This window comes from Scomber scombrus, chromosome 5 (genome assembly GCF_963691925.1).
Source record: "Scomber scombrus chromosome 5, fScoSco1.1, whole genome shotgun sequence".
Classification (NCBI taxonomy): domain Eukaryota; kingdom Metazoa; phylum Chordata; class Actinopteri; order Scombriformes; family Scombridae; genus Scomber; species Scomber scombrus.
The window spans coordinates 11543513-11568579 of NC_084974.1; positions in this window are offsets into that span (position 1 = coordinate 11543513).

A 25067-nucleotide genomic window follows, 5' to 3' on the forward strand; every position below is an offset into this window, starting at 1 on the left:
CAATGTTAATGGCTCGGTGACAAACCCTAAAGAGGATTTTCATGTGTAAAACCCTGCTCCACTGTATGCTAGCACTAATTGAACCTGGCTTTTGTTGAACACGTGTTAAGCATTAGGATTAATTATTTGCCTCCGCTACATTCATTTATTTCGCTTCCATTATGCAGTTAGCAAAATTAACTGTTGACCTCTTTGCAGATTGACTTGTCCCTGACTTATGCTTTAAAAGAACAAACTAAAAAAACAAACAAAAAATAGACACTCAAAGGCAAATGATTCTACTGGCTGTAGCTTTGGCCAGGTAGCTAAGTATGGGACAATTTCCACCCCCACAAACACAACTCAAAGCTCATGGTGTGTTATGTGTGTGTACTAGCAGGCTGCAGTATATTAGCCTGCCCAGTTTGACGAGGCTAATCAATAGCATTGAACTTCTGATAGTAGGAAGCCTGTGTACTATTTCTCCATTCTGCACCCCCCTTGATACCCCTAAAACTCTAAAGAGAACATTTTTATCAAAGGATGACAATGTACTACAGCGCTACAATATCAAAATACTCAGTATTTCTACACAATTTCCTCTCTTTATCTTAGATTTCCCAGTGAATTATCCAGTGAGGCGTATCTGCCAAGTATACAAACAAATGGAAGTGGATGCAATCTCATGAGTCTGCTAAAAATAGATATGCTCTAATTTGATATTCCATGTTCTTCATCCTCCCACTGTGTAAAACATTGAGCAGAAACAATGATTAGCTATAATTTACATGCACACATGCACTTCAGTTCCCCTATCTGTCTTTCCATTTGACTTCCTCTCAACAGTTTTCTGTCATTCAATATATTTCTCTCCATTACACTTGATTATTCCCTCTGCTACACCTCACCATCTCATTATCCTCATACCCCATGCTATTCACCTGTTTTCTCTATCATCCTTGAGCCTCATATTCCTATTTTAACACAAGTGAATATGAACTGTGTAATATAATGTATATGTGTTATGTGTTGTGTATGTTGCTACTGTTCCCCCCACCTCTGCCCTCCTCTTTATAGCTGTCCATCGTTCTATGTAATTAATGCATTTTCTTTCAATTCCAGCCATGTTGCTTATCCATTTCTATCATGCACCCATTTACATTTTTTCATAGTCTCCATTTTCATACCTGTCTCTCAGCTATTCCCCCTTTCCTTCCTCTCTCAAACCTTTATTTCACTAGCATGTTTCTTACAGAGGATGTAATTATCTTTCCTAATTACCCTACCCAACTCCTGCTTTCATTATCTTGCTCTCTTCTCATGATCATCTATCTTGCAGGCTCCCCTTATTCAATCTTTTTATTTCCTCACACTCTATGCTTGCATCTTGTTTTTCTCTCCCACCACCTATCCCTTACCCAGTCTCACTGAGTACAGCTTTATTGTAATGTATTTGTAATGTGTTGATGGTGCAGAAATTGGTACAAATTGTGGTTTTAAATACACACATCATTCACTTGGTTCACCCAATCATCTGTCCTGCATATGCACAATATGACTCTACAGTATAAAAACTGTGCTTTTTTAAGTTATAAACACCTTGGTTGGTTCTCCAACTCATCCAGATTATGTGTGTTTTGAGGCTATTTAAATATGGAAATATTGTTATGTTTTCTGTGTAATTAAGTGAGTCATCATTACTTACTGCTGTACTTGTTCTGCTATGGGAAGTTAACATCAGTAGAGAAAACAGTTGTTGGCTATGATATCAATGAATCTACTGTTCAGACATATTATGTGCAGGGTAGAGCTTGACAGTTCTGTCTCAACCCAGTGGCACTCAACCTTGTTTAAACCGGCTGTGATAGTGAGTGACTGTGTTATATAATCTCATACTCAAAGTGTCATACTGCATCTTGACTCCGTACTGTGTTCTGTTTAGGACTTGTAGTCAACAATTGTTGCTATTGAAAGACCTTGTTACTGCCTATAAAAATGTAACATGTTTAGTCCATCTACATAAAACAAATCTTAGTAGTATATACTGAAAGGGTGGGAGTAGTTTAGAAGAACAGAACTGAGGGTAAATCATGCTCTTCCACAATTTTCATCTGTAAGAGTTAAAGTTCACTAAATTACATTTACGTGTGCATACTGATGCCTGACAGACCAAGTCATTCCAATCGTATGCAGAAGTAACTCTAGAGGTTGTAATCTGGTGGGATTCCTATTCCTATCCTAATAATTCCTTATTGATTCCAATTAAGAAAAGTATTAATCACTAAGAACCGCTAGTGAGTTCATCTAGACAAAGCTCTTCAGTGTGCGAGATGCAAGAACACGGAGCAGAACCAACACATTTAGCTGGGAAATAGGAAAGCACATTTAATTCGCCCATCATATGCCAGATCACCAAAATCCATGAACAGTGAAAGTGTCATAGAAGCATTTTTTAGCAGATTTTAAGACACATCTTTTTCCTAGGCATAATAGCATTTCATCGTGCTAAATGTCATATCATTAAATATCTTTAATACGTTTCGTTATGTCTGAAAGTCAGAGGTAATAGACAAAACATATCCAACATAATTTTGCAGTAATTACACTGGAGACATTGATGTTCATTCTCTACAAGTGACTGTAAAAGCTGCCAGAATAACATTGGAAATGTCTCCAGCAGTGACAAATGTTTATGTTTTTATGTTTTTGCAAAGTAAGTCACAAACACACACTGACAGTCTCTTTGTTTTGCTTGACAGTATCTCCGCTTTGCATTTGTGAATCAATCAGCTGCTTGCAGGCAGAATATGTTTCAAAGTGTTGAGGGCAGATATTGTAGAAGGCTGGGATGCTACATTGCTCTGTGTGTTGAAAATGCTGGTATTGGAGCATCCTCGTTGGAAGATAATAGTCATTAGTTAGGGAGACAATTAAAAGCATTTCATTTCACTTGAGCAAAGATACAGTTATAGGTGGGGTTGTTTAAGAGGAAATGGAAACAGTGGCACCTTTTAAAATCTTTTTTACTTCAGTAACACTGGAGATTTCTGAAAAAAGCAGTAATTACACAAAACTGCGAAAACCCACTCGTCCATTTTCCAAGAGAACAAAATAATTTCCTTCACAGGTCACAGTGACCCTACCTGTGAAAATTAAAGACAGCTCTTTGTGCTTCATTCTCACAATATATTGTTCTGCAATTTTTCACACCAAGTCAATGGAAACAAGGAAGTGTCTTTACTAATGTGTTTATTGTAAATATAGCTGGCTAATGTTTACCCTGTTTTGAAGAAGCAGTGAGCCTGGTTCTCCTTTCAATTAGAGTGGTCTTTCTTATGATTAAGCCTCTGCTCTTCAGTCAGAAAGAACACGATGTGATCAAAGTACCCTAAAGCCAGTTAAAGCTCCTTTATTTCAATGCATACATAATGCATTTACAGGATACAAGACAACTAAAGATGCAACAATGTTTACAGTGTTCACATTAAAGAATGTGAGATCACACAAGCAGTATTTAGCAATGGTCAGACACACTGAAACAGATTATAAGAATTAAACTAAAAGAACTTAAAGAGTTAGCACAGCCTCGTCTGAAGCAATTAGCATAGCAAATCACTACACACACATTAATACGCTTGTAAGAGGGATGAAGAAAGAGTCAGAGCCGAAGACAGCGGGAGAGAAATAATCACAGAGAACAACACAAGACAGAAGTCAGGAGAAAAGGAGGAAGCAGTTAGTGAAGGGGAATGACTGGGGCAGGGAGATGGTAATGGGCTGCGAGGAAAGAGGACAATTGACTAGAGTTCGTGATTATTTAATGACAGACAAAAGACGCTGAACTCACTTCAGAAAGTCCAGCCAAGCAAAATCTTTCTCCCAAATCAACTCACTCTTGTGGAAGATGTTCTCAGTCACCTGGTGACTTGACACAACATGCTCTGCTACATCAGACTATTGGGATTAGAGGAGTCGTTTTTCAAAATATCTGAAGTTCCAGTGATGACTACAGATCCTGTCCCAGAGTTTGCTATCTCTGGCTTAACAAGGTGAGGCACGACTGTAACCTATGCGCAAATGTCCTTTCAATTTCATCCTGAATTGCCCATTGAATGATACCTATACAATGGCAAACCTTACTGACTCCACCCAAGTTCTGGCTATGTGATGTTATATCTTCATGAATTTCAAAATAATCTAATTTACTGTAAGGTCCTCTGGTGCTACATTTATTCCCACTGCCAACCTTTGATCTTGCAATCAGCAAGGCGCACTCCTGCTGAGATATGACTTTAGCTACATAAAAGTAATACTAAATATATACTATATCAATTAAACTGTATATGCAGGACACAAAGTCAACAACATTTTACAACGTGTTCACTGTTATGTAATCTAGTAAAAATAGAGTATTATTTTAAGTGTTTTATAAAATTAGATCAATGTTTTTGTTAGTGTGCAGGGAACAAAATAACATAGAAACAGAGCAACAGTAACAGGTCTCTTCACAAACAATCTTTTAGACATATGAAGACTTCCTTGTATGTGTTGTCTCAGTGACATATGAAATCAACTGAAAAAAATAACTACTTTTGCATTTTGGAATTCTATTGCAATACAAAACTGATTACGAACCAGCATCATTAATACCTGGCCATAAAGAACAGACACTTTTAAAACATGCACTGAGCACAGAATAAATTACATGTCATGGCCATAAACATAAATGGGAGTATACTTTTGGTTCTGTGGGAGTTGATTTATAGTTGCTATATCACCATCAGCCCAGTACTGTATACCATCATTCATTAGATTATAATTGGAAATAATCCACCAATGTGATTTTTGCACTCAGTGCCAGCAATTCATCCATGTCTGTACAGTATGTGTGTGCATTCATCTGTTTAATATGTGTTTGTGTGTGTGTGTGTGTGTGTGTGTGTGTGTGTGTGTGTGTGGGTGTGTGTGTGTGTGTGTGTGTGTGAGAGAGAGAGAGAGTTTGTTTGTGTGGATTTCTGGCCCCTTGTTTATGCTGCATTGAGCCTACTTTCCCAGAGTACACTGCATCTTGCAATGGAGATGGATTACCCTGTCAGCCTTGTTGCAGAGCCACTGCAGAGTGTCTTGTGTGTATAATTTACCGTATCTGCGAGAAAGCATGAACGTGTGTTCATGTGTTTGTGCACATGTGCTTACTGATTTTTTTATCTATTTGCGTCTCTGAATATGCTCACATGCAGCTGTGTTCACGGACTGTACATATGACCCCTGTATAACTTGAATGTGTCTTCCATATAGTTATGTGTGTGTATGCATAAATCTGTGTATATATGTGACAACATGTGTGCCTGTTGTTACTATATAGAAGTCATTGTCTATAAGTGCTTCCTTGTTGCTTGATCTAAATGCTTGTTTAGGTGTCTAGATTTCTGTGTGCACATGGAAATTACTGCGTGTGTGTGTGTGTGCCGGCTATTTCTGCAGAATCTACTCTAGCGAGAACACTGGGTTATTAACGTCCTCAAAAGCAGCATCACCCATCTGCTCCCTGCACACACAAACATACTGTGTACACTCACATGCAAGCACACAGACTCAAAGTGCACTTGAATTAGACATGGTGTACTATATGTGTATTAGTTTAAGTGAGTGCAAGCTTGTGTGTCTACGCACATATGTACCCATGAGGGTCTGTCGTTTACAGAGCTTAATCTCTGTATAATGCTGTAGTGATTAATGGTAAAACAAATCTGTATGGTTTCCACTTTCACATTGACAATATGACAACTGTTGCTGCATCAAAACCACACCTCATTTACTCTTCCCTGTCTCGCATTCTCTCATTTCCTTGAACAACTGAAATTCGTGGCTTTTAATGATGAAGGACAGGCAGAGACCGTTGCAACATAAAGCACTGAAAAGAGATTTTAAAAAGTGCTCCTGCAGAATGGCGTCTCTTTCAAAACCAATGGCGAAGGCCAAGCTTTTATTGGCTGCACGAAAAACTTGGTGGGGGCCTGTAACTTAGCAACAGCCAATGACACATGGATGTTAACAGTGAGGAGGTGGGAAGAGTGTGTGTTATGGTTGTGGGGGTGTAGTGAGAGTGTGTATATGGGGGCTGTGAGAAAGTGCAAGATTGGTCTGGAGATCTCGCAAGTAATGAATCTGGAGTGTTGCCGTCAGAGAGGGTGAATATGGGGGAGAGAGAGATAGATCCAGAGAAACAGAGGGAGAGAGAGATTGCATTTGTGTTGCAGTATCAGTTTAGTGGTCTTCATTTTATTTTTGTCCAAGAAACACAATGCCCAAAAGTGTCCTTGTACCATCATAAGAACAAACACACTGATATGCTTTTATTCACAAGTGCTTTAACTGAGGGAGATAAGTTTCACCATGGGCCCATTAAACTACTTTTTAATGAAATAAATACCAACACTTGTCTAATTTTAACCCCCAATTTTTAAACCCCCAGAGAGTATCCAAACTCTCTCCAGAGTCCTTCATCACATGGGTGAAAGCATGTGTTGCTTCTTCATCATGCCATACCTCTACTGTGTCCATGGGAATTGTAGAGCAGCCTGTTTACAGCTTTCATGAAAAGCATTACTTTAAATAAATCATTGAAATGTGATTAAAATAAAATGTGTGTTCAATAAGTGAGTGAACAAGTTCAGCCATGTCTATACTACAGCAAAAATGTCTGCTATAAAGCAGTGGAATACTGTAACTGATTGAACAGCAGTAGCCAAGCCTCACTTTGACTCTGCATGCTCTCTACATGGAAAATGTGCCTGTGATAGCAGTTTAAAACAACATGCAGTAGACTTTTGAGGGGGAAAGGGGAGCTCTCCAGTGTTGCCAAATTGTTATATGGATAAATAACACAAAGTATAAAAGATCCAGATGGAATCATAAGCCTTTACAATGCAAGGTAATTGTTCTATAGAGCTGCAGAGTTGGGTTTTAATTTCTTCTCATTCAGCAGTATATATATATTTTTAATTAAAATGGGATTTAAGTAGTTGCTTTACTTATTTTTTGTTTGTTTTTTTCAAAGTATGTTTATTGAGTTTGTTCTTCTTTTTAAACACATAACCATAACAAAGAGCTCAGCATTACATATTCAGCATGGATAAAAGTGACATTTAGAAATATATAATGCAGTGGGGGCTGGTCAATGCAGGGAGCTGGGGCGCTGCCCCCTCCAAATATCTAGAGAAAGTCTACTTAAACATATTAAATATAAATTAATTATATAATGCTAAATCATTATGAAATAAAAAGTATCTGCTTGTTTTTGATTTGACCTTCAGCAGTCATATCAAATCAATCACCAAAACAGCCTTCTGTCAGCTTAAGAACATATCAAGAGTGAAGGGTTTTATGTGTCAAACAGACCATCTCCATTAGACTCAACTACTGTAATGGTCTTCTGACTGGACTCCCACAAAAAAGCATTAAACAACTGCAGCTCATTCAGAACGCTGCAGCTCGAGTTTTGACCAGGACAAAGAGATCAGAGCAGATTACTCCAGTTCTAAAGTCTTTACACTGGCTCCCAGTCAGCTATAGAATAGATTTTAAAGTTATGCTACTGGTCTACAAATCACTGAATGGTTTAGGTCCAGAATACATGAATGACATGTTAGTAGAATATAAACCCAGTAGCGCTGTGGATATCCTATATGCCACGCGTTACTCCGCTCAACTTCAAATTGTTTTATTTTACACACTGTTGCTCCAACATGATTTACAACACACGGACGTAAACGTGTCCAAAACATCAAATGCGTGATTTTCTTCGACCACCTTTACCAGACGTGATCTTTGATCATCGTGAAATGTTTTTCAGAGGTGCAACAAGCTGGACCTGTAAGGTGGCTTTCATTGCAATAACAGTGGTCACAAGTTAATTTGGCTAAGGTGTTTTGAAAATCGTGGCTGTGCACACGTCATTTTTACTTCAACAGTTGTTATATCACCTTGTGACAACTGATGGGGGTGTAGTTGTGTGGCGTAATGGTTAAACACTACGCTGTAGTGGTTTTGCAGTTGGTGACACACTCTGTATCAAATCCCGTGTCCGGTGACTTTCTATTTATTTATTTTTATTTAGAGATGAATACCAGTATTTCGGATCTCACAATTGTACTTCACAGCATGAAGCATCATGCTTGGATTAACCAGGTGGAGCGAGAGATCATCAGATATATATGGAAGTACATTCAGGCATTCGCGAGGTCAGCTACGTTTTCTCTCCGTGATTGGAACATCTGCAGTCGCAGTGACAGAGGCCCAACGTTTCCGAACAAAGGCAACCAGTTAACGTGAAAACCAGTTGATTTGTAACACCGGAGCCTCTCCCGCTGCTGTTATGATAAACGGAGCTGGCTAGCTGGATGGAGTGTGAGTTATTCCTTTTATTGCTTTATCTGTTTGCTGTTTCGAAGTGTCGGCACCAAAACGTTGTGGACAACGACAGGGGAACGAGACCTAAAACATCTCTCTTAAAAATGCAAACACTAAAGTAGCTGCAGCCATCAAGACAATAGCATGAAACTAAGTTGTTATTAGCAGACTTAGCATTGCTGAGCTCTGTCTGCAGCTGTTTCACCACATCTGCCCACATGTGGACCTCCACTATGTCAAGCTCCACAAGAGGAACATAGATTCAGTCCATATCAGTGGCTGCATCCAGCAGCTCCAACAGGACATACAAAAGATCATGTAGTAGCTGCATTCCTATTATTAATATTGTAAAGTGTTAAAAATACTTTATAAAAGACATAACTATAAAGTGTAAAAAACTAAAATGCATAAATGCAGGATAAGAAATGATTTAAGTAATTTTGACTATTACAGTTAATTTGGGGTACATTTCATTATTAAAATAAGAAGTTAAATAAGTTATGCTTCATCACAGCAGTGTATAGTGCTTAACCTTTAAGACCCAGATATAGAAAAAAAATGAGCAACATTTTTTTTAACCTCTCAGATATTACTTTAGGAGGCTTCTGATGCAGAAATGAAAGAATTTTTTTTTTTTTTTAACATTTTAGTAAGTTTTTTGGGAAATGTAATATTGCAACGTTGGACCTAGTTGGGAGCAGAATTTCTGTATTTGTACTCACTTTGTCTGAACAGATATACAGAACATTTAAGCATTCATTTGCAGGGTTGATTGTTTACTTAGCCCCATAACAGTATATATCATGAGTAATAATCACACAACAATCATTGTGTTATGAATAAGCAGTTATTAATAAAAAATACTGGGAAAATTTGTATTTACAAAACTTTTTTTTTTTCCACTTCTTAGCCATGTTCACTTTCAATGTGGTTTGCATGAAGGTTGTCTCAGTCCCAGTCTATGTTGACTTGCAGTGATAATATTATGCTCTCTACTTATCATACTAAAAGGAACACATGCATCTCCCCAGAGCACTTACAGGTTCACATTCAAGACCATTCGCACCTGTCCCTGAACAATGCAACAGTCCCCCCCCCCCAAATCCAGAACATTCAGAGCCTGTTTTTCCTATCCCCTAATGCTACAAGGTGCTACAGTACTTGGGCTAACCCTCAGAAAAATTGCTCAGGATCATTTAGAAGTTAAAAAACTACAAAGATACAGGGTGTTTCAAATACTGCTATAGATGATTCAAATACCATACATTTTAGTCATGTGTTTAATTATGGTCTAAGCTAAACTACGTAAAAATGTAACAGAAAAGCACATTTAGAATTTAGTTACAATTAATCATCTAACACTTTAAATTTCTACTACAATTTTTTTTCAATTTGTGAAAATGTGAGAAGTGCAATGTCCTTATGTAATGTGTAAGGAGCACAGGCTATTTTGACTACCACTCCGGCCCAACGTTGTAGAATTACAACATAGACATAACAAGCTCTAAGTCAAATTTGATGAATGTTTTCCAAAATAACTAAGTATGTACATGTTCTATACATTGTAATGAACACAAAAAAAAATATTTCAGGAATTTTACTTACTTGAATATTGACAAATCCAGTCGTGCAAAAAAAGGAAATGAGCTAGACGGGAAGTTTACAGGTAGAGTGAGTTCATGGCCAGATGACCGGTCCTATATACATTTCTTCTACCCATTAGCATTGTGAGGACTAACAATAGGACCCATTAACTATGTAAATGTGGTCTATAGAAAAAAAAACATTTGCATACCTTTTATTTTGAATTGTTAAAAGTGATGCTGTAATTCTGGAACAGTGGGCCTTACAGGGTTAATGTGCCATGTAGTGTCCTGTTTAGGTATTGCAACAACTAACAGATTACAGTGAAATCAGGACTGAAGACACAATAACTAAAATATAGGTGGTGTCTCTTTTTAAGCATACTACCTTACTGGTAACTCTGCTTTAACTGCTGGTAACTTTAGGGAATGTGAGTGAAATGGCCATTTTATCATGTCTAATTATAATTTTTTATTCCTCTCTCTGTGGGTCTGAGATACTATACTGGGACAAACCAGGGGACATTATAGTGTTTTGTGTTGTTTTTAGATTTGTTTTCCTTTCTTATTTTTATTTTTTTGCTGCGGTATGAAGTGGTGCTATGGTTTGTTTGACACTAACCCTAGGCCCACCAACCATCAAACTGCGCCCCCCAAAACATTTTTGTCACCAGCCGCCACTGATATAATGGAAACAACAACAACAACAACAAAGAAAAACATGAAAAATACAAAGCATAAGCTTTTTTAATAAAAAAAAGAAGATATAATAATAAAAGCTCAAATGACAAAGGGTCATTACAATTAGTGATATATGCAAGGTACAAAAGGGGAGTCCATAATTAGTGAAGGATAATACTTGCACTGTTGAAGCCACTGTGAAAGTGGTAAAACATAGATATGGAGTCCATATCCTCATGAAGTGTCCCTTTGAAGAATGAAGCATTCAGGTCAAGTGTTCAAGAGTAGAACACTCCATGATTATCTTATGTCAGTTTGCTTTAGTGGGAGGTTTTAAATTTATCCATGACAAAGATTTTCTTCCCTGCAGCATATGTAAGGACATCATACAGTCTGCAAGAACTACCAACAACAAATGCATACTTAACCCATTCTGCTATAAATCTCAGTTTAGGAGCTAGTTGATACTCTGATGTTGGGAACATCTAAACCTCCTTTTGAGCTAGATAGCTATAACTTTTACATTTTAGCCTATGCTTTATTTTATAAATGAATAAAGTCATTCAACCAACCATTAAATTATTCTCTGTACCTTACAATAATCTGGGAAGAACATTATTTATAATGATAGACACTGCCAAGCAATGATAACTGAAGTGTAGTCCATCTGTGTAGTTCCCTTATTATAGCATCGAGGAGAGGGTTAAAATTAGCCTTACATATCTGACTACCTAGGTGTACAAAACCTGACATGGACTGGCAGAATGGTAATGAGGCTTCCCGCTGGCATAGCTAGGGATTTGGAGAAAGTTATTTTCCAATAATATCAACATGACAAGGAATGAAAGCCACACATATACCAAGATGTCGTCTGTATAAAGGAGGATTTTTATGTTGAGTTCCACCTATATTTATGCCTCTTATTGCTTGGTTAGAAATGTATTTGCAAAAGCAAGAGGGTCGGCGCTAAGGGTGCAGCCTTTACACGTTGAGCGATGAATCTGCCAGAAAGTATTACTAACATTTTTGTTGTCAAAGTGACAATTCATCTAAAATTGAGGGTGTCACTTGGGGAGTCATCTTAACTTTATTTACACAAGAAAAATACTTACTAGGCTTGTCACCATATTCATGCTGCTTTGAAAAAAGAATAGCACTCTTGGCTTGTTGGGTTTATAAGGAATCTATGGCATACTAACTATAAGTCTAATAATAAGGGGTCTGATGAAGAACTGACTGCTCTCTACTTTTTCAAGTTTTAGTTGTTCCAATGGCTTTTATTTTTTTGATGCTGAATAAACTATTAGTAAACCATTGATATAGGGTTTGGATTTTTCAAATAATAGGTAGGGGTTATCAGTAGATTGGGAATTAATAGAGAGAAATATCTTAAATGCACTATTCAGATAAGAAGTACATTTCTCATCCTTCAAAAGACGCTTATCAAATCTCCATCCATATACCTTTTTAGAGAATTTCTATCAATAGGTACGTCAACAAACACAACTGTATGGTCACTGACAACAATAATGCCAATTGCACTGGACAATACACATTGCACCAATGATTTGGATGTGGCATTTGTGAGGGGGAGAGTAGAATGTGAACCCCTTATTAGAAAGATGAAGGGTTCACCATGTATCAACCAGATTCATTTCTTCACAAATGAAGCTGGCCATTAGCCTAATCTGACAGAGCTGATTTCCGAGAGAAATGTCTGTCTACTAAGGGATTGAGTGGACAGTTAAAATCTCCTCCCACTAAGATTGAAGATACCTCTGCAAATTCTGAAAATTTAGTGGCGGGTAATAGAGATTCATAATACCCACTATGTAAGACACTTACAGAGGGTACTTATATAGCACTTTTCTAGTGGTTATGACCACTCAAAGCGCTTTTACATTACGTCTCATACCCATTCAGGGAAACTAATCATTCATACACCGTTGGCACAGCAACAGGTTAAGTGTCTTGCCCAAGGACACATCAACCTATGGACTGGAGGAGCAGGGAATCGAACCAATCTTCCAATTGGTGGACGACCACTCTACCTCCTGAGCCATAGATTCCTATGCATCAGTATGACTACTAAACTTGGCCAAACCAGCTGTGTTTAATTTTGAAATGCATCATTGTCATTGTGTGACTCATCTACTCCTTTCCTGGTTAATAAAGCATACGCCTTTCTCCGCTTCACATTCCCTCGCAAAACCATTATATTCTATGAGCAAAGTTTTGCACTGCTGAGTTGTATATACTTCATGAAGTATACAACTGTGTGAAATGCAATCAAAAACACAGAACCATAATAGAAAGGAATAGTAAGAAATAGTAGAAAAGAAGATAAGATAATCCCCCTTGTGAAGCACCTGTAACGGGGCTAGCACATTTCTTGCATACAAAGAAAGTAAACTGAAAGTGAGAAATCACTCCAGTTACCAGTGCACCAAAAAACAAAGCAAGTGGCATAATCCAGTTAACAGAGACGAAAACACCCATAAAACATTATCACATGACACTTAAATAATACATTTGATACATAATCTTATAGTTAGACAACTGGACTAATATGGTCTAAGCATTGACAGAAGTATCAATTAGCAAAGTTCAAAACATAAAATGTTCCTTGTACCATTAAATGACTCCAATAGCTTTGCAGGGAAAAGCATGAATTATACCACCCCAATTTCTCTGAGGGGTTATTTATCCTCAATAAACTCCTCTCGTTTCCAAAGCACTTTATCGTTATTAGCATCATTAGTTTACTGGTCATCGGTTCAAGTCATTTGGCAAGCCCAGGCTCCAGTTCTTCTTCATGCTCGCAGCCATGTTGGGATAATGATGCTGTTGGTGGTTTGCTGTTTGTTTTGGGTTTTAGCCTTACAGGATGGCATTGTTTGGCATTGTTTTGTGCAGAAATGTTCAAGAGCCATACTAGTGCACTGACGGAATATTAGATACATGTTGGGTGTTTACAGAGCTCCTGTAGAATCAACTGTCTCCTAAGACATTATCACATGACCTCCTACCCAGGTATTATGACTGTTGTTGAAATGGGAATGTTATTTTCAGAATTTCTTTCCTAATATTAACATACATTGCATTAGAATGTAGTTGTATTAGTTGTAACTAATAATATGAGATATGTTGGTACCTATAAACCCCTAAAAAAGTTACTTACTATGTACCTTCATAGTGCTTTAAGTTACCTTTGTGTGGTCAAGTGTGAAGATGGAAGCAGGTTAAGTTTCTCTGTGGTCCTGAAGTAACCCACTATAAATCTTTGATAAGTCTTTTCTGATCTTTCAGATTGACCATATCTTCCCCATTGAGGTGTCACACACTCAGGACAGGGGTACAAACCACAGTGGCCGCAAGGATCTGCCCTGCCAAAAATGTCCTCAAGCAAGAAATTGAATCCCTGTTGGCTCCAGCGGTGCTGTTCTGTTGCTGACCCTGACCTTCCCGTGGAGGAGGACAAGATAAAGACACTGTCTTTGCGGGGATCAGTACGATTATAGTCTGTGAGGTGTGCTGTTCACCTTTTGAAATCAAAGGGAAAAAATGTGTGCTCATTCTTATCCTTGCCAGGGCAGCAGCTGCTTCAGCCATAACATCAGAAACAGTCATGTGTTATACATTTCAGAGAGCACAGTGTTGAGTGAAGACCCCTTTGCTCCTTGATTCTTCAGTCACAATCCTGAATGTATGAATGTGACTCTTCTTTAATTTTCACTTGCCCTTTGCTTTTAACCTCAACACTCTGCCACAACCACAAAGAGTTTGTTTCATTACATACAACTAAAAATAGACATATCCCTTTTGCAAGGCCAAAACAGTCGCTCATGAATAAACCCATTTCAGAGGTGGGTGTGAATGGGTCAGCAGACATTATTCAACCTAGAATAGTAACTCTGCTTTAAGCCTGTGTTTATATAGTTCTCACACTGCTCAGCTTTGGTGTGAAAATTAAATATGTCTGGGCACATGGCAGAGCAAGCCAATTAACATGAGCCACAAGGAGAATGTGATAAAGGAGCTAAAGAGGAGCCCCCAAAAGGAAGGGAAAAAAAGTTTAAAAAAAAAAAAAAAAAAAAAAGATATTTGACTAAGAAAAGTTAACAATTTTACAGTGTAAATGCACCCTTTATGGCAGCATTTTCTAGTCAAATTTGAGGGGAGACATGCTAGTGTGTTACACTGTCAGCCAAAAATAATGATTTTGGTAAATAATGTAAGTAAGCACAGTTCATTTCTCTTCATTTCACGAAAAGGACTCTCAGGATATAGCCTTAAAAATTAAAAATTAAATTCTATCATGTTTCTGTTGTTCAAAATACCATGATTGCATTGTTAGTCGTGTGGCTTTCAGTATATTTGGATTTAGTGGTGCTGAAAAGAGAGCTCCTGTAATTTGCTTTAATAAGTTTTTTTTTTACTGTTTTTTTTCCAGCCGGGTGGCACATAGCCTTAGTACTGCTGCACATTTGTTATGCTATATGTGTGTCTACATCTAATGCTATCTTCCTCACAGAAGTTCATAGTAGCACAAACAAATACCCACATCCACACAGATACACAGGTGCTGTTATAAACAGCAGCCCAGACACACCCTCACCTCCAAAGTGGAACTGATACACTGTTGGGATCTGAGCCACACACACACACACACACACACACACAAGCACGCACGCACACAAACGCTGTCTTTCAAAGATCTGGACAAGTGAAAGAAACAGGCATTTGCTAATGGCTCTTTTGTTACATGATTCCTCTCCTTTCCTTTCCTTTCCTTTCCTTTCCTTTCCTTTCCTCTCCTCTCATCTCCTCTCCTCTCCTCTCCTCTCCTCTCCTCTCCTCTCCTCTCCTCTCTCCTTTCCTTTCGTTTCCTTTCCGTTCCTCTCCTCTCCTCTCTCTATTTATGTCTCTGTCTTGGTGTTTCACACTTTGTCTCCAATCCTTGTTTCTTTCAATCCATTAAGCTGGCTATCCTTTGTGACATTGTCATCCTCTGTTTTTTTTTCTCCTCTCTGAATTCTTTCCCTCTGTCATCCTCCGTATCTTCTTTCTAAGGCTCTGTCCTCTCCCTGTCAGTACAGTAGATAATGAGGTGATTGCGGCTGCTAGCACAGTGCATCAATGCTTGTCGCTCTGCACTCCATTGTAATACTAACCGCGGCCTCTGGTTTACTGTAATACTAACCACACACACTTACACACATGTCCTTGCTGCTCCGTCTCTTCTCCCTAGCACTAATCTCCTTTTCTTCCTCTCTTCCTATTTCAGTTGTTCCAGCTTAATATTTAACATGCATGTGTATCATTCCCTCTTTCTGCCTCACCACATTACAAACTATACGTCTCTCTCATCGTTGCCTTGACTACTTGGGACAATCTCTACTGCTTCATCTGTCCGCCCCAGAACAGGGATAATTTCACATGCTCTTTTCTCTGTCCCACTAACAGAGCTCTTATCAGTGTTCCCTCCGAAAACATCAATAATTCTATGTGTTTTTTGTCAGCCAATGGTAATAGAGACAGACAGCAAGGGCAACTCCATGGACTTTAACCAGGGTGCATGCAGTTCTATAAAACCCTGACAACCTTACTCTTTTTTATTTTCCATGCTTTATGGTAAAAGAAAAAAAAAGTGATATAATAGTGAGCAGTAGCATGCTTTGAAGCACAGGGAAAGACCACAAAGACAAAGTGCAGTATGAAAAAAATAACTGTTTCTATAAGACTTCTCTTTTTCTAAACGTCAGCTAAATGTTTGCAATTCTCTGGCACTTTTTTCCAAGTTGAAAGAGACTATAGAAACAGGATAAGGTCATAAACAAAACCAACATGGTAACTTTACCATGTTTGGGCCCCTGGAAAAAGAGGTTATTGTGACACAGAAAAACTTTGTGAAAAAGACGTCAACAATATCAAGACTGCAATGAAAGCGCAACCAAAACAACCAAGGGAATATGAAGCTCTAGCTGTTTGATCATCAGCTGTCTGATATGCTGGAACAAGCACAGCTTGACCTGGAGATGATAAACTTTGAAGAGCTGACTGCAAGATGTTGGCATGCAGATTTTAATAAAGGCAAGGAAATGAAAGAGAAAACGGGTCCAGTCCAGTTGTTATATGTAGTGTTTTTGTTTTCACCTTTCCTTCACATGTGACTTTTTTTCTTTTATGTTTGAACCAATCATAATTAAGTTTCTGATTCTGTGGCTTTGAGGTGTACAAGCCAAGGGATCATGAAGCACACCAATGCATGTTTTTTCTCTCGTTCTTCCCTCAATCTATCTTTGTCTCTCTCTCTCTCTCTCACACACACACACACACACACACACACACACACACACACACACACACACACACACACACACACACACACACACACACACACACACACACTTTGTCTATACAAGATCTCTCCAAATACTCACTGCTGTAGCTAATGGGGTTTTGACATCAAACGCTTCCTAATCTGAAACACTACCAAATATAGACCCTTTCTGTTCATTAGGTTTCATTACATTTTTACTCTTTGCCTGTCCTTAATGAGTCCTTCTTCCTACCATCTTTTCTTTCTCTTTCTTTTTCTTTTCTTTCCCCTCTTACATGACTCTTTCTATACTTTCTTAAATCATTTTTTCTTTGCCTTTCTTCTGCTCTCGTTCAAGGTTCAGTACAGGTTTAGCTGTGACAGATGTGTCTCATTTTGCAATAGAGCCGTAGCAAGCAGTTGTGATTTGGAGATTATGGTGATTTGGGGGTAATAATATTGCAGACAACAGAAAAGGGAATGCAAGAAGTACAACTGAGAGGGTGGAAATGAGTGGAGGAGAGAAGGAGGAGGGTGAGAAAAGGACAACAGAAACACAAAACAAATGGTAAACTGATCAGCATACAGTCAGGAACGAGAGGGAAAGACAAGAAAAACACAAAAGATATGGGAGCGGGAAGAAGAAAGGGAGAGAAAGGAGAGGAGAAAATAGGTTAGAGAGTTGAGTGTGCCACTTGGTAGTCATCACAGAGAAGCTTTCTCCATTCAGGAACTCGGCGTGCAGCTGTCGCTTCAGGGAACTGATCACACACTCTCAGTCACAGATACAAACACACACACACACACACACACACACACACACACACACACACACACACACACACACACACACACAAAACACAAACGCACACACTATCTTCCCCTCACACACACACACATGCTCTCATGCTTTGGGCTGTGCTTTGAACTGATCCCTGCCACTGGAGAAGCACACACAGAGAGCTTGCTGATAATAATATTATCCTATGGCCTTCATATGGTAATATGGTTTTATTGCTATGAAGAAATATGAATATTATGGCTTTCAGAGGGAGCTTAGGGAATTACATGGCTGTCATGGTTCTCAGCTTCAATAGAATATTTACAGTCTCTATTTATCTAGGGTCTCTGGGTGGGAAATCTATTAATTTATTTACCTTTGCCATGAGATGTGCTGGCTTATAGAATAGTCATTCCTATGAGTATGCACAAAGGCAAACTGTAGGACAACACATTGAGATGCCATTAAGTGAAGGTCACATCATAGCAGGGTGGACTGGCACACATCTGGATAGAAAGAAGCTGTGGCATGTTGCAGCCAAACAAATACACAGCAGAATATGAAAAGAGCTGGAAACCCTGTATGGGTTTCCAGCTCTTTTCTTTTCTCTTATTAGCATGTTAGCATAAGACAGTTATATTATCCAGTTGCAAAGGAGATTCTATTCATAAAAAATAATTTATTTTAAATTATTCGAACCTAATCTCAGACTCGGGGAGTCAAACTCCTTTTTCTCCTGTTTCTATTATTATTCACAAATTCAAAAAGTGTGTTTAGTACATTCTCAACAAGCTTAATCAAATCGGTTTTCTTTTAAATTATCACATCATGAAACAAGCTGCTCTCTGATTTGAGGATGTAATGGCATCTGTAGAATCCAAGTACCCCCCATCCATACATTACTACTCTCGAGCCTTGTTACTCAAGCATTTTGTCTATTGACCCAAATCTCTAGGTATTGTTCTGTCCATTATACTCCATCCAGCAGCTCCACTGAAATGTTCCCTTTGCCTCCGCCGCATGAAAGACGAACATGTCTTCCTCACTGGAATCCTTTCTTCCAGACAAGTTTGCTTTAGTCTTCGCCCAACACCAACATATCATGTGAGATACTCGTATTCCAGACAACAAGAAATCTCTGACTCCCTGTCTCACTTCTCTTTGTTTAGAATGAAACAATGTCTATGTATTTATATATATATGAATGTATATGTGTCTGTGTGTGTGTATATGTATATGTTTATAGATAGATGGATAGATAGATAGATAGATAGATAGATAGATAGATAGATAGATAGATAGATAGATAGATAGATAGATAGATAGATAGATAGATAGATGGATAGATAGATAGATAGATAGATAGATAGATAGATAGATAGATAGATAGATAGATAGATAGATAGATAGATAGATAGATAGATAGATAGATAGACATAGCAGGCTTATTTTCCAACCCTATCACCATCCAATGGAACATAATTGTTAGGGACATTGAACTTTTCCTATAAGCTTTGTTTGACAAAACTTACAAGAAATATATATGTGTAGGCTTCTAAACAGATCATTTATATTCAGTATCCATTTAGAAATGGCAGATGTTTACTGTGCTTTCTGAGTTGCAGAGTGGCTGTATATGATACTTGATAACTTCAGAATGTTTGTCTTTGACAAGTCCTTGATCAAGAGCTTAGAGATAACACACTTGGATGGGTTTTGAGCTTCATGAATAACAAGGTAAGACAAGTGATGCCCTCAAAATGGCAAAAACAATAACTACAGATGCCTATTTTTTCCTCCTGCACAAATTATGCTTCACTGACAATAACAGTATTTAATGATGTTAAGAAAAACACCATCATTAAATACAATGATTACGGTGCCAGAACTATTTTACAAGGATTGCAAGGTGTAGTCATGAATCCTGACTTATTCTGTACTTCTTGAAAACTGCTTTTAGATCAAGCTATTCAAATTACTCCTAAATTTATTACAATACTGATGGGTGTATTGTTACAAAATCCCTTGTATTAACAAAAAGGTTGAACAGAGTTCGTCTTTAAAATTGTTTCTTATTTTTTGCCCACTTTGCTGAAAATATACCAAACCACATTTATGCTACAAATCATATATTGTTTTTGTGTGCCACTATATCCCTGATATACTGCATGAGAATGTGGGTCGCTCCAGCTTACTTTATGAAAGATTCAGTGCAAATTTTGCAATGTCTTTCATGCATTTTGGGAATGCAATCAGCATTATATTAATGTCTGGTTTACTACGACGACTGCTTACACTGGTAATATCCATAATCACATTTTGCAAGAATCAGAGAGCCATTCAGGGGTGGAATTTGAGACGTGCCTCAGCTGACGGGAAAACTAAGCATCTAAAATAAGGCACATAGTTGAATTAATTCCAGTGTTTGTGTATATGTGTAGTAGCAACAATTTAAAACCACTTAACCAGGCTTTTTGGAAGCTTCAGCAATTCCTATCACGTCTTCATAACATTTGACCTGTGTGACTAACTGACATCACATAGTGGCTGTGTAAGAGTCATCAGAGTCACACGAATGCACAGCACTGGAAGACCAGCTGCATGCTCCAACAAGATTGAATCTGGCATGTTTCCACAAGCAAAATTACAGGTTTGTGAACAGAAAGAGCAGCCACATTTGGCATTTTCCCTTAATGTGCCCAGCCTGACTTGGCTGACTTGGAAGTGTTCCAAAACTAAAAAAGATAAAACTAATTCACATGTTTCTTTCTTGGTTTTGAATGCTAGTTACATGCTCATCATCAAAACATTAAACAGACCTAAGTAACAGTAGTGTTTAGTTGCAATTTTTATGTATGTTCCACTTCATAGGTGTATGGGATCCAATAGAAACACCAGTCCAGACACCTGGATGTCTAAAAATTTAGACCATCTCGTTTATGAGGCAGGTGTACAAGATCCCAAATTAGTTTCCAAAAACTGATGATCATAGAATGACATTATCCTATGTACTGGATATGTATTTATTAATGATCTTACACCAGTGTGACTTTGATGAGTTATGTTTTCCTGGAACACTAAAGCAATACATTGCAACGCAATGTGCACAAACACAAAAGAACTGTGCATTAGAAGACAACAGAAATGTGTTTGCCGACCTGGTTGAAGATTGTAAGAAAATGTTTGGTTTTCCCAGAGGCCCGGTTTCACACAACTCCTCATCCATACACACATACAGACACACACAAATCAATGTGACCTGTTTCAGTCTTTCTAGGCTTTGTGAACTAGTGCATCTTTAGCTCTAGAGATGTAGACTTCAAATATATGATTCCCTCACATCAATCCCTTTCAATTTCTTAGATAACTAATCTTAGATAAGCTGAAATGTCTATGATACCACAGTACATACTTTATTCAATTCAGATGTGTAATCTATGAACATTACACAAGGGGAAAGAGAAATAAAAACAGACTGTATTGTAATAGATATCACAGTTCAAAGGAATAATCTTGAGTTATCTTACAAATTATTAAGCTGATAAAAAGCTAGTTGTCAAACTCGTCTCACTTCAAAACTTTTGCAAAAGTTACTAAGACAGACTTGTAGGAATGCCTCATCTGAAGTTGCATCCATGAGTGTTTTGGAATCTCGTGTCATGCTACTAGGAGAAATTATTGTAGGTACTTCAACATGTTCTATTTCTAGACATCACAGTGGCTATTTTGCCTCAGTGCTTGGTTAAAACAATCATTCTGAAGTATAAAATATCTTGGATGTTTAAGCCTTTTAGTTCACCCTAATAAACCCCTCATGGCAGATGTTTCTCCCGGGTGCTGGCAGAAAATAAAAAAGTATGAGGAAGATGGCTAGGGCTGCAAGCAAGAAGAAAAGGACAGTGGTAAAAATGGTTCTGCAAGCTCTGAAATTAAATCAGTTTTCAAACCACCTCTAAAACAGTATGTAAGCCAGAGTTGATATGCTTTAATTGGTTGGCTAGAGAGAGCTTCTGCAGCATAAATGCATTTCATAAGACCTCTTCTGATACTACTTTAGTTCAGCGTACTGTTGTATTGTGGACTGTGTACTACAGATTTACAGTATTGAAACACCAAACAAAAACAAATACTTGCAATAGACTAGCAACAGACCAAAGAAACACAATTTAAATATGGCAGGTCGTTACTGGCTTTCATGTAAAACAAAGTAAGTTATGACCCAAAATACCATTACGAGAGTGCTACATTAACACAATTTTCTGTTAACAAGGAAAATGCTGACCTTTTTTCCGATGTAATGAATAAACAGACCTTATTCATTGTTTTAGAACACAGTTAGCTGACTATGTAAAACTGAAAATAATGTGAAAGATCAAACTGAAAAGCTGCACTAGCACTTTGTGCTGGTCAGATAAAGGCTTAGATAAAGAATGATCTTCGGATAGCATTATCAGTTTTCTTCTAGATTTTTGTGGTATACAACATGCAGATGTATGTCTTGGTGTGCATGGTGGTAAAAGGTCTAAATGGAATGACCTCAAATGGTGCAAATGCAACAACATGGCATATGAAGCAATAACAGAAAATACTATCGGACAAAATTGCTGGGGAAAAAGTGTTGCAGCTTCAAGGGATTGCCTGAGTTGTCTTCATGACCACTCTTTGGATTGCTACCAGTAGCCACATATTGATGTCACCTCCAACAGAGAGACAGCATAATAAAGAAGCCGCAAGCTTTCTGTGTTCCTGAAAAAACAGTCAACAGCAGTGGAGACTGGAGACTGAATGGGTCATGTAGCACCAGGAGGGGTTGAGAGTTTTCAAGTTTAGAAGTTGAAATTATTCACATATACTATATAAAGTACTGTAGGTGACTCAACAGCATATATGACATTCCTTTTTTATACAGTATTTATTAATAAAGGTGCATTAGATCATTGTAGGTCCTGTAATTTGTCTTTGTATCACCCCGTGTTTCCCCTTTAGTTGATAGCTCATGTCTGTTTCAGTCTCTGGAATTTTTTGATGTTTTTTTACCCTTATCCCCAGAGGCCCACAGGATTAAACCATGCTGTGGTACGGCAGGCTCATTGCCAAAATCAGTATCTGTCCAGCTCTGCCTTCATTCCAAACCCAGCTGGTTCATAAAGGTTTATACATACTACCTTCAATTGTACCATTTCAAATTTACCATGACAACTTTGTGAATTTCAAATGACAAATCAGAGTCTCATGGATAAAACTGAATGGCTAATGAGCTATATTTCAGAGTACGCATTGCTTTGGATTTCTATCCTACACTAAAGAAAGCGAAATAGACTAATATTGGAGCAGACACCACTGAAGTCTCATTTCTACAGTAAGTGCAAAGTCTTTACTGGAGAAATGGTTACACTGCAAAATGCAATTCTGATTCAGACAACAGCAGGCAAATGTGACTTGATAATTTGTGTTGTACAATCATAGCTTACGAACATATGATTTTTTTTAATCTATCAACCAATCTATTCCATGTTGATAGCAGCATTAAACATGTCTGGCTACTTATTGACAATTGACAGTTTTCATCTGACATTGTACACACACACACACACGCACACACACACACAGAGAAACACATTTGCATTCATGTGTAAATACGTAATAAGGGGCACTCAGTCACTGGTTGGGTTTACTTACAACTTAATCTTAATACAATTTATAGAACACCAAACATTTCGAGGAGGGGGTTTAGCACAGCCATTGCACACACTTTTGAAGATGCATATTCCCAACTGTCCAACAGACCTGAAAGCACTGCTACCCTCAGCTCATGTCCAAGGTTGAACCACCCAGAGGTTACCACCAAACTATGCCTTGTCACTCCTCAGGGCTAACACCAAATGCCTTGACAGGAGCTTTCTCCACTCTGCTGTAACAACATGGAACACCCTTCACCTTGTTGTCATCAGATACATCACATCAAGTTCTGTTCATGCTTTCAAGAAGAGACTGAACACAAACCTTCTGAGCACAGGACTGCAACTCTAAGGCTCAAGGACTTTCAGATATATACAAATCAGACTCATGTATATTACTGAGTAGCTGCAGATTCATGAAGGTTGTATCTGTGAAAGCATAATAATAAAAAAAAACAGGAAAAGAATGCTGAGGTCTAGTCATGCTCACTTCAAGTAAGTAAGGAACTGTAAGGAAAGTTTATTATTATTATCTGTGTAAGTGCACAAACATAATGCTCTATCCTATAATGCTATACTACTAATTATCCAATAGGGATCATTACATTTTCATTAAACTTCATTGGCAATAACTGTTTGTGCGTGTTTCTGACATAATTAGAAAGGAATAACAGTGCACGCTCCTTGTCACAGGTCCCAACAGAGTGCATTTTGCATCCCTCAATTAGCAATTTTAAATCCAAATAATAATAATCATAAAAAATTAGAGCGCTTCAATAGAATGAAAGCAGCCAGTAGCTGTATGTCAGTCCTTACCTACCTCTATCTGGTGTGTTGTGATTTATTAAGACTCAACATGAAGATAACTTGTGATGATTGGTAGATGGACTGGATAAAAGAGATGGCCCAGGGAGATGGATCCAAAGACCTAAAGAAGAGAGCAGAGAAACAAGACATAGTTAGTGCATTATTGTTTTAAGGGATATTGTGATTTATTTGTATTTCCTTACACACAGTGTTGTAACCAAGCAAGTCAGAAATGAATGCAAACAGATAAATAGCTGCCAAATAACTGCAATGTGTTACTGAGTAATGCTAAATCTAGTATGATATTTTAAAGAAGCAATCCAGTCATGCTCTGTGATGGTCATTAACAGTGTTTCAACAGCTGAATTAGGCCTTAATCCTTTTTTTCTACTTCTCTTTTTAGTTGTCTCGTACTACTTGTATACTACTATTTTGTAAAGCAGGATATCAATACTGTAATTAGGTTCATGGCAAGCAGAAACCTAGAAGTCAGAACATAATATACATTTCCAATGCTTAGACTGAAAATACTTTTGGCATCTTAAAATGTGGGCGCTGATGCAAAATTTATGTCATTTTTTAACAATTCATCCAATATGGATCAAAGCGCTATCAAATTGAAAGTGACAGTCTGCACTTTTGTGTTTCAAAAGTATGTACACACAGACATATACATACAAACCCACACACACACACGCATATGCACACACACACACACACACACACACACACACACACACACACACACACACACACACACACACACACACACACACACACACACACACACTCACACTCATCAAAAAGGATGCAGACACTTTGGC